We start from the raw sequence: 11,516 nt of genomic DNA, 5'->3' as shown, positions 1-11,516 counted from the left end.
CCAATAGACCTTTTACCAAGTGTTTTCACCAAGCCTATAGCTATATTTCAAACCAATGAATTCCTGTGCAAAAACCAACCTCATAATCAAAAAGTTTATCTTCTTTTAGTTTCGGTGATATATAATATCACTATATTTTCCTCTCAAGAACTCCTAGAATCTTATTTTGAAAATCACACTCCCTACTAAAGCTCCAGTCTACAAACTCAGTTTTCCAAAAATATTTTTTTTCTAAAGTTTGCACTCTAGAAAATAACCCCCTTTTTATTTAAAAATAAATTAAATGTGAGCCCTTTAAGAAAATATTTTAAAATTGACATTTAAAAATATTTTATTTTTTCCACCCTTCAAATTTTGGTCAACCTATGGTTTGACTTTTTACCATGTGGTAGCATGTCATTGGCTGATATCTGCCACATCACCATTGATCAGGCACCACATGTCATCCTATGATAGGCTGAAACATGGTTTCCATGTGTCACCTCCTTATTTTCCCTTGGATTTCACATCACCTCCATGTCACCTTGCTAAATAGACCATCCACATCACCATCAGCCTAACCCCACTACCACATGGCACCTGGGTGCATTCCTATATTCCTTAACCTTTGAGAAACTTATTGAAGTGAGAATGTGCTAACCGCTAGATCTTCCACATGGTAGAATCATGAGCCTTTTCATTTTTCCTTGCCACATCATCATGTAAGCATATTTGACTAGAAGTTCCTTTATTTGTGTGCTAGCTCACCATGCATAGTGGGCCCCCCTTTATAACTCACAGCCTCCAAAAGTCACTTGTCTTCAAGACATTAAACTTAATGTGTGATCATCTATTTAAAAAACTAAAAGCTTCCTAACCCACCCAATGTGGGGTTAAAACTCTAGAAGCCTTCCTCTTTCCTAGAAGATGTAATTCACCAACTGTCTCTCTTTGTTTATCAAGAGTCCCAACTGATAACTTTTGGAGAAGAACATCCACAATAGCTCAATCACCAGAATTATCCAATATAGATCCACATGACTTTCAACATCTACTAGAGCTTGACCTTTTTGGTAGCTCAATACCATTCGATTCACACTATTATGCAATCAGACTTTGCAATACATAATTTGGTGTCAAAACTATGTGTGGCAACATCTATTGTGTCTTAGGACAAGTCCAATGTCCTAAATTAGGCCATTTCAATATGCAATTCACTCGTATGTTTGTCCAATAGCCACAATAACTAGATCTTTCATCAGCTCTAGAGATATAGGGCAGCAAAAATCATCATGGATAATAGGAAAGCCAAATTTCTCTATAAGAGCGATGCAACTATGGGAGCCTTTCTCATCATCATTGGTATCTATCTCAAGATTCTTCATCAAGACAAAGTCTTTTAACTTGCTCAAAATATCTAACATCTACCCTAATCTCTCTCCAGGGTCTCCTTCACTCTTAGTCACCATGGTATGTAGTGCTAGTGATTCTTACATAATATCAACAATGCTTTTAAGTTGTAACTTTTTTTATAGTCTTTTCAGGACCATTTGGTCAACATCTTTTTCACTTCACTGAGACAACACTATAGAAAGAACTTCTTGAAGCTCCAAATTAAGTGTGTTAGCCCATCCTTTTATCTCTTAAACTAAGCATGTACCAGTTCAACATGTTCTTGAAATTCATCTGATAAGTCACGTTCTTCATAACACAACTCACTTAGAGCTTCCTCCAAATGAGTAGTAACTTCCCATAATTTTCTTGCAAGTTGCTCTCTTTCTAGAACTTGCTACCTTCATAGCCAAATCTGAGCAATTCCTTAGTAGATTTGAGAGCATCTGGTATGGATTTGAATGCTTCCAATGATTCTTGCAGCAATGGGTCCTCCCTCTCATTGCGCTCCTCAAACATGGGTGTGAGCAATTTTATTTGCCTATTAAGATAGGAAGAGGAAGGAGAAGAAGGACTCCTAAATTCTCCACACATTAGATGTTGAATCATACACTTCAATTTGAGAAAATGGGATATTCCCCATCACCATTATGAATTGATATGTGGACTTGTGGACTCGTGTTTCAATTTCTTGTTCTTTCTAGTAGCCTCTATTTTCTCTAGAGTCTTCATATCCCAAGATTCTTTTTCCTTCACAAACTAAAACTGGTTCAACTTTGTATATGAGAGTAGATTGTGGTGGAACCACTACCCAATCTGTCTTCAATAATGAAAGATCCACATCAAAATGTTATCTCTCATTGATATGGTTCATGTATCAAATACATTAGAAAATTCTCACAATAAATCCATACTAACTTGACACAAAAATCTAAGATATAGTTGGCTCCAAACTTCACAATAATACCCTCATCATGATGTTGAAACATATAGGAAAAGATGTTGACCACTTCTTCCTTTGATGTTGGTACTATTGACCATCTGTTATTACCTTCTCCAATGATGTTCAATGTTGTAAGCCTTTTGTCTTTTCAACTTTGTGTAGATTTGGTACATGTGCAATTTTAGAGAAAACTACATGTCACTTTAAGTAATTATAATGATTAAAAGAAACCATTATAATGCTCATCAAAATTTCAATCCACAATGTCTAGCCAATCTACAAAAATTAGTCAGGCACAAAGTGGATCTGGCTAAAAAAAAATTTTGTTTTTGAATGACTAACATTGCAAAGTAACCTATTGATCAATCTGATACTGATTAAACTCAAATTCAAGCATTAATTAATCATTAAAATTTATTTTATCAAGTTATTGCAACTTGTCGACTTTGTACCAGAAGGTCCTTTCACTGGCTTTAAAAGCTAATCTGAACACCTAACTGAATTCTGAAACCAAACATACTGATTCTCTGTTTCACATACTTGCACCCCATAAAATATCATCTCATGACAAATTTTTAGTCAAAAGATATTGATTGTCAAAGTTACTTACTTAAAATCATCTACAAACAAACATGTCAAAAAACCATAAATCACGTTCAAAATAGGCTTCAAAAACTAGGTAAACTGACACTTGGGGGCATGAAAATTGGGGCATTGGATCGCTATAATGAGGAAAACATAAATCTAGGATTAGGGCTTATGAATAATAACAAGACACGAATGGAAAGCATTCAAATTGGGCTACTTAGAATTTACAGACTGGAAATACTAATAGTAAAACTTTTTTTTTCAAATGGAAATGACATGGGAAAGTGTGCAGACAAATTCATCAAGGCTTTAAAATTGGCACACTTGAAGTCTTTTTAGAGTACATCATAGTGGTATAATCCATTCAATCTCACCTATCACAGATTCTAAGTTATGACATCATGAATAGGGCTACCGATAACTCTATATTTTTTGACACTAGCAAAAAGTTACAAATTGCATTTGGAATCGCATTTGAAAACTGATCAAATAGATTTGTCATAAGCTCAAATTTGAAACATAGCAAGTGTCCAAAATCTACAATGCAACCCAATAGGAATTTTCTCATTTTGGTCAACTAGGTCAAAAATATAACAAGTCAAATAGGGCTTCCCAAAATTCAAAATAAATTACATCAACATGACAACATTAAAAGACCAACTTTGAGGGATTCAAAACCTAGTCAAATGGATTCAAAATGACTCAAAATATGAAACATAGGCTCTCTAGTATGGAAACTAGACAACCTCAAAGCAAAGAGACATGAAACATAATTGGGTGTGAGATATTCAATTGCAAACACAGCCTCCTATCATTGTTTGACACTTAAGGAAAAATGTAGATTTGACAAATACTCAAAATGAGACTTCATAAAATAGCTTAGAATGAAAATTTATCAATAAAAAACACATAGGCACACTAAATGCAAGGTTTTATAAACTTTAAACACCTCATGGGCCTCAAATGGATGGCTAGGTTCATGTGCATCAAAAAGCATTTATGGGGCTTGATTTTTCATTGGTACTCAAAATCAGGGCTTCAATTTTGAGTCCCAACAGTGGCTCTATCTGGGGATGCATGTCCCTTGTAGGCATGACAAGGATTTAGATCTCTGGAAGAAGTAAATGACACACATGATAGCAAAAAATTCTATCAAATAGCTTTATTGAAATTAAGAAACAACTACTCCTACTATGAACAAACGGTGACCTTAGGCCACCAAACTTTAACAAAACTTTTTACCTCTATCATAAATCTAATTTTCATCTGCATTCTCATGAGGTAATCTGGAAATATTATTCATATCAATCTCACCAATTAGATTAGTATATTGAAACAACTCTCTTGGCCAAACCGAATCTACATCCTCAATTTCATAATGCATATAAAAACTAGCTTCATTCTTAATCACTTTCTCATTAGGAAAGTTTTGATCAGCATGCTCAAAAATATCATACTCAAATTGAAAACTCTCTTCATCAAATGAATCATGCATGCTATCATTCTTGAATATGAAAGCTTCATACTCAACATAGGGAAAAGGATCACACATACTTTGAAAATATGCATCCTTATGTATAACCAAATGATACTCAAACGAGTAATCAGATTTGTACTTACATATATCATCAATGTCAAAATCTAAAACTAATATGGAATCCTTCAATGATTCTTCAAAATTAGAAAATGGATTAGTTGTCACATTAAAGTATTCATCATAAAACTTGCTACAAGGTGCATGCTGATTTTCAACAACAACTTCATCAAACACCTTATTATCAATATCAGAAGATGCAACATCATAATCATTTTCACTATAATAATTAGAAGAAGAATAATTTGAGCTCTTACAATAGTAAGACAAGGTATCATCATTAAACTCATTCTCAACTAAATCAAAAACTTCCATGTTCTTTTCAAACAAAGGATTGATAACTCCATGTAATGATCCTCTTTGAATGTCTTGAAAAAAAATAGGCTAGTCATCATTAGGATCTTCATCATATAAAGTGTTAGTGTATACTTTGAACTCATGACCAGTTTCACTCTCATGGAAACTTTCAGCACGTGAGGAAAAATTAGAACTATACGAAGACTCACTTTCTACTCCATCAACGAAGCATGTAGAAAATAGATCAAAGTTACTTTCATTGTCTTCATAAAGGTGATTCAAATGTCTTGCAAACCAATCATCATTAAGTGTTGATGCATTAACCTTAGAATCATTTGTATACTGGTGGTTACTAATGCACATACCTTCAAGAAATTCATCTACACAATTAGGTATTTTATCCTTATAGATAATCCCTTTGTCCTCATATGGTGTAGATAAACCTTCTTCACAAATTTCAACCTCAAACTAATTTGTACAATTATAAAATGGAATTTTAGTCTCAGATTTAAGAAAAGTACTGATACCTTTAGTTGCATAAGAGCACTCACTTCCATCATTACTTTCTTCTTCCCAATTTGCATTAGATTCACATGAAGATGAATAGATACTATCACCATCCTCTAATTGACTTGAATAATGACTCTCTTCATTGTCTTCACATGATGCTTCTTCACAATATGTCAGATCAAAAACTTTACCTTCATCACTTGACACATCACTTCTAGCTACTTCATCCTCATATAGAGATGAACATTTTGCAACTTCAAATTTTATAACATTCTCAACATAATGCAATCTATCAATAAAAGAAATCATTTCTTGCATATCTAACTGATCAAGTGAATCCACGTTATCATTTTTTGTTGTGATATCAAAAACATGTGCACTTTGTTCATCTCTTCCTTGAAACCAAAAAACTTCATCTGCACATATCTTTTATTCTAAATTTTCAACAACATCATCTACCACAATAGGGGTGCCTACTTGCTGATCTGAATTTACACACTCTTCATGACATTGATTTTGTTAGATTGTGGTGACTGATCAGGAAAGTACTGTGCATACTTCATAAATAGTGGGGTTCGGGGCATCGGCCCGAAAATTTTTTTTTGGGAAGTAGCCGACATGGTAGCCGACATATTATGGCCGACATATGGCCGACATGTTATAACCCTAAAGTGGTTTAATACTTGTATAAAAATGGCTTAGGGTTGGGTAATTTTTATATGTGGTGATACAAAATTGGTTCTTACGGCGGTATTGAGCTGTAAGGGATTACGGATTGTAATCAGCTTGTAATCACTGGATTGTAATAAGATTGGACTTGCTGTTTGGTGGACGTAGCCCAGGGATTGGGTGAACCACGTTAAATCTTGGTGCCTTGTGTTCATTTCTGTGTGTTCTATTATTTTCTGTTATTGGTTATATTTGCATGTAGTTTTTATTTCTGTCCGTGGTTTATCCTAATAGATTTGTCCTTTGAGCATCATCTTGCTAACAAACATTTATAGAGAAATGACTCTTAGTCAATTAGTACTTTATGTTATTTTCAATCTCTATCACTATCATGAATGCTTGACGAAAAGTCTTAGGCTCTTTATCTCTAATTAGATAACTCGTTTTCTTATCAAATGCATCAATATAAACCACTAAACACATTTGATCATCCAACTTATAAGTTTCAAGAATCTCATTTACAACCTTTGCAAATTGATATTAAATTTAGGAACTAGTTCATCATTCCTAATTTGAATCTTGAAATACTTATCAAAATAATCATCTTCTAAAGCTTGAACAAAAAACTTCATATGGAATTCTTCATGAGAAATTTCAAAATCACCAACCAAGTCACTAAACATTTGAACATGATGATTGGATAAATTTTCATGGTTCCCACTAAACTTAGGTAAATACTTTCTGAGATTATATGGCATAGTATTTGGGAAACCATGAATTCCATCAAAACATAATGGCATGTATCTCTTGGTAGAAACAGATCTATAATTCTTACTAACTAGTTGCATACTTGATGTAGGGAAATTTGACATTTCTAATAAGTTTAAAACTCATTCACCCTAATTAATTTTAGAATTCATTACTTGCAGTAGATCTAGAATTCTTTCTACCAATTCAAAACTTTGAACATACTTCAAAATGTAAAACCACTTTTGTTGAATCTATTTCTCATAAAGTATATTGAAATGTATTCAACCATTCTCCTACTTGGTACTGAAATTACCACTTGATGGAGAAACTTTTATGGAGCTTACTTTCATGGAAATGAAAAATACCTTTAGTGTTGCTACATGAAAACATCGATTTACTGACTAACATAGGTGTTGATTTCAATTCTTCACACCGCTGATCAAATCCTTATAGAACCACCATCTCCTTGAGGAGAACCAAATGAAAACATTACTGTGATTCATTTTTAACATTCAAAATTTCTTATGACAGAAAATCGAACAACACTTTAAAACTCATCAGTCAAGAACTCGTATATTCTCTCTTCTTGCCTAAAACTTAGCATAACTTTCAAATCTGCCCAACCAAGCTCAAAACTCTTTTAAAACATTTATATAGAACCAATTTGCACTGGTACAAATATCTTTTAGAGAGTCACCACTCAAAATTGTGACAAAGATTTATAACATGAGTGATACATGACAAATTTGAATTGAACTTTCAGCTTATGGGATTTGCAACTCATCAAACACTTCAAAGAGAGAAAACACTTTTTGAATAATTCTGACTTTGAATTTATAGCAGTACTTTGAAAAAAACAACTAGCTAACTTGACTAAAGATGAACACTCTTAACAACACAATTTTCATTCAACCTCAAAGCTACTACTGCAAATGGATAAAATATAACTAGTGAACACAAAACCTTGCATACAAAACTGAATATGCACAATATATTCGAGATTTACAACTCCTTATCAATGAATTCCTTCATAGAGTTCCCAGCAAAGTCACCATTTTCTTGGTGTTTTAAAATGCTACAGGTTTCAAATTGCCCTAATGAGAACAAGACACATCTAGAGGTAGTTAACTCCCATCTTCAACATGTCATTTTAGACACTAGGCCAACTATCATGCTTGACTCTTCTACTACTTCAGGCTCTACAAAACCTAGGTGGGTGGACCTCAGATTCAATTATATGTTACCCATACAAAAACATATTCCTAAATCTACTAAGAAAATTTAACCCTAAATTCTCATATTAACTCATGTAATGGCATATATCTACACTAGCTAAATGCAAAATAATGCAATTCATAAGCTGAGTGAGGATTATACTTTTCAGCTCTTCAACATGAAAGGGGGTAAATGCATTTGATTAATAATGTTGAATTCAACAAAACCCCTAATATGTAGTAATAAGAACTAATGATCCTATAGCTGATCAGTGCCTTATCTATTGGACAATTCCATGAATCAATCATATACATATGGACACTTGAGACATATTCATATCTTTAGATATTTGATCTATCCATTCACCTTGTAAATAGACATCTATGTTCAATCTAAATCTCATTCTTACCTGATATCCTCCTTAATAAACTTGCAACCCTGTTGATTTCCCTAAAGCATTTACATAACTCTTTGAATTATAAGCAACAATGAAACAACATACAACCTTAAGGGATTCCAACTATGACCTAGGCTCTTTGTTCAAAGATCATAAAACATTGAAAACTACTAATAAAGGAGACAATATTTAAATTGAAACTCAATACGTATTGTTCTTTGTATTTATTTCCTTGAAATAATACATTCATATGCATGAAATCAAAACATAGAAACACCTAATATATTTGAACTTGTTGTATTATATTTTCTACTATTATTCATACAAGGGAAATTGTTGAAGAAAATGTGGTGTCATCATAATGGGAATACATCAAAACTGGAACCAAAAAATGGTATCACAGTAGTGAGTAGTCTTTTCCATGAAAATTGGAACCAACCCTCACAATGGATGAAAGAAAGAAAGATATAGAGGAGAATGAATTTTTGGATCTATTGTGAAGATGACATGTGTCCACTTGAAAAACCTCTCCTAACAGTGAAAAGAATCTGTCTAATCTCTCTCTGCAATTGGTGAATCAAATCCTTGATCATTTTTTTCTTTCTAACTAAAAATTGGAGCCAAATTATACCAGAAAGGCATAATATCCTCAAAATTAATCCAATAGACCTTTTACCAAGTGCTTTTACCAAACCTATAATTTTATTTCCAATTTTCACTCATTTTACTGAGAAGGCCCAACTCTTACATTTTTGGCTATAACTCAAACTAGTGAATTCCTGTGTAAAAACTAACCTCATAATCAGAAAGTTCATCTTCTTCTAGTTCCAGTGATATATAATATTGCTATATTTTCCTCTCAGAAACTCCCAAAATCTCAGTTTGAAAATCATACCCCCTACTAAAGCTCTTGTTTGCAAACTTAATTTTAAAAAATTATTTTTTTTCTAAAGTTTACACTTTAGAAAATAACCCCTTTTTGATTTAAAAATAAACATAATGTGAGCCCTTTAATAAAATATTTTAAAATTGACATTTAAAAATATTTTATTTTTTCCACCCCTAAAATTTTGGTCAACCTATGGTTTGACTTTTTGCCATGTTGCAGCACACCATTGGCCAACATCTACCATGTCACCATCAACTAGGCACCACGTGCCATCCTATGATAGGCTAACACATGGTTGGCACATGTCACCTCCTTATTTTCCCTTAGATTTCACATCACCTCCATGTCACCTTGCTGAAAAGACCATCCACATCACCATCAGCCTGGGCACAATCCTACATTCCTTAACCTCTGACCAACTTCTTGAAGCGGGAATGCACTGATCGCTAGATCTTCCATGTGGTGGAATCTTATGCCTTCACATTTTTCCTTGCCACATCATCATGTGAGCATATTTGGCTAAAAGTTCCTTGATTTACATGCTAGCTCACTATCCACAATAGGCCCCCCTTTGCAACTCATGGCCTCTAAAAGCCACTTGTCTTCAATACATTAAACTTAAAGTGTGATTGTCTATGTAAGAAACTAAAAGCTTCCTAACCCACCCAATGTGGGATTAAAACTCTAGAAGCATTCCTCTTTGCTAGAAGGTGTAATTCACTAGTTTTTGCTCTTTTTTCATCAAGAGTCCGAACTGATAGCTTTTGGAGAAGAACATCCACAGTATCTTGATCCACATGACATTCCACATCTACTGAAGGTTGACCTTTTTGGTATCTCAATACCATTCAATTCACACCATTGTGCAACCAGACTTTGCAATACATAATTTAGTGTCAAAAATATGTATAGCAACATTTGTTGTGTCTTAGGACAAGTTCCATGTCCTAAATCCAACCATTTCTATGAAAATCATTAGTGATTATAGTAGAGCTAGATTTCTTTGCAAGAGTAGTTTAGATATGGGAGCCTTTCTCATCATTAGGGGTATCTATCTTAGGATTCTCCATCAAGACAAAGTCTTTTAACTTCCTCAAAATATTTGACATCTACTCTAATCTCTCACCAGGGCCTCCTTCACTCTCAGTCACCATTGTATGTACTGCTAGTGACTCTTGCCTAATATCAGCAATGCTTTTAAGTTGTAACTTTTCTAGTAGTCTTTTGAGGACCATCTAGTCAACATATTTTTCACTTCTCTGAGACAACACTGTAGAATGGTCTTACTAAAGCTCTAAATCAGGTGTGTCAAACTGTTCTTTTGCTCTCTTAAACTGAGCATGTACTAGTTCAACCTATTCTTGAACTTAATATAATAAGTCAAGTTCTTCATAACACAACCGACTCAGAGCTTCCTCCAACTAATTAGTAACTTCCCTTTATTTTCTTGCAAGTTGCTCTCTTTCTAAAACCTAATACAACTTGCTACCTTCATGGCCAAATCTAAGCAATTCCTTGGTAGATTTGAGAGCATCCAATAGGGATTTTAATGCTTCCAATGACTCTTAAAAAATTGTGTCCTTCCTCTCCTTGAGCTCCTCAAACATGGGTGTGAACAATTTTATCCTCCTGTTAAGATTAGCACATTGCTTCTTAAAAATACTCCTAAATTCTGCACACATTAGATGCTAAATCATGCACTTCAATTTAAGAAAATGGAATATTACCCAAAACCATTATGAATTAATTTGTGGAGTCATGCTTCTTGTTCTTCTTCTTTCTAGCAGCCTCCATTTTCTCCAAAGTCTTCATATGCCAAGATTATATTTCCTTCATGAACTAAAACCAATTCAACTTCATATATGAGAGTAGATTGTGGTGGAACCACTAGCCATTCTATCTTCAACAATGAAAGATCAACATGAAAATGTTACCCGTCATTGATATGGTTCATGTATCAAATACATTAGAAGATTCTCACAATAAATCCATACTAACCTCACACAACAATTTCATACACACTTGGCTCCAAACTTCACAATAATAACCTCGTCTTGATGTTGAAACATATAGGCAAAGATGTTGACTAGTTCTTGCTTTCATGTTGGTAATGTTGATCATCTCTTATTACCTTCTCTAATGATGTTTAATGTTGTAAACCTTGTGTCTTTTCAACTTTGTGTAGACTTGGCACACATGTGAAATTTTAGATAAAATTACATGTCACTTTAAGTAATTATAATGATTAAAAGAAACCATTATAATACTCATCAAAATTTCAATCCACAATCTA

General features: G+C 33.6%; 2 pseudogenes; both read right to left on the bottom strand.

Moving 5' to 3' along the window:
• Positions 1-852: 852 nt before the first annotated feature.
• Positions 853-1,965, bottom strand: LOC149533862 (U-box domain-containing protein 13 pseudogene; annotated as a pseudogene).
• Positions 1,966-9,879: 7,914 nt separating this feature from the next.
• LOC149533861 (protein spotted leaf 11-like) lies at positions 9,880-11,164 on the bottom strand (annotated as a pseudogene).
• Positions 11,165-11,516: the final 352 nt, after the last annotated feature.

Source organism: Cupressus sempervirens, chromosome 10, assembly GCF_028749045.1.
Source record: "Cupressus sempervirens isolate cs-2001-9-10 chromosome 10, ASM2874904v1, whole genome shotgun sequence".
NCBI classification, from domain to species: domain Eukaryota; kingdom Viridiplantae; phylum Streptophyta; class Pinopsida; order Cupressales; family Cupressaceae; genus Cupressus; species Cupressus sempervirens.
Note: the sequence above shows the minus strand (reverse complement) of the source record. Positions and strands in the feature narration are given on the sequence as shown.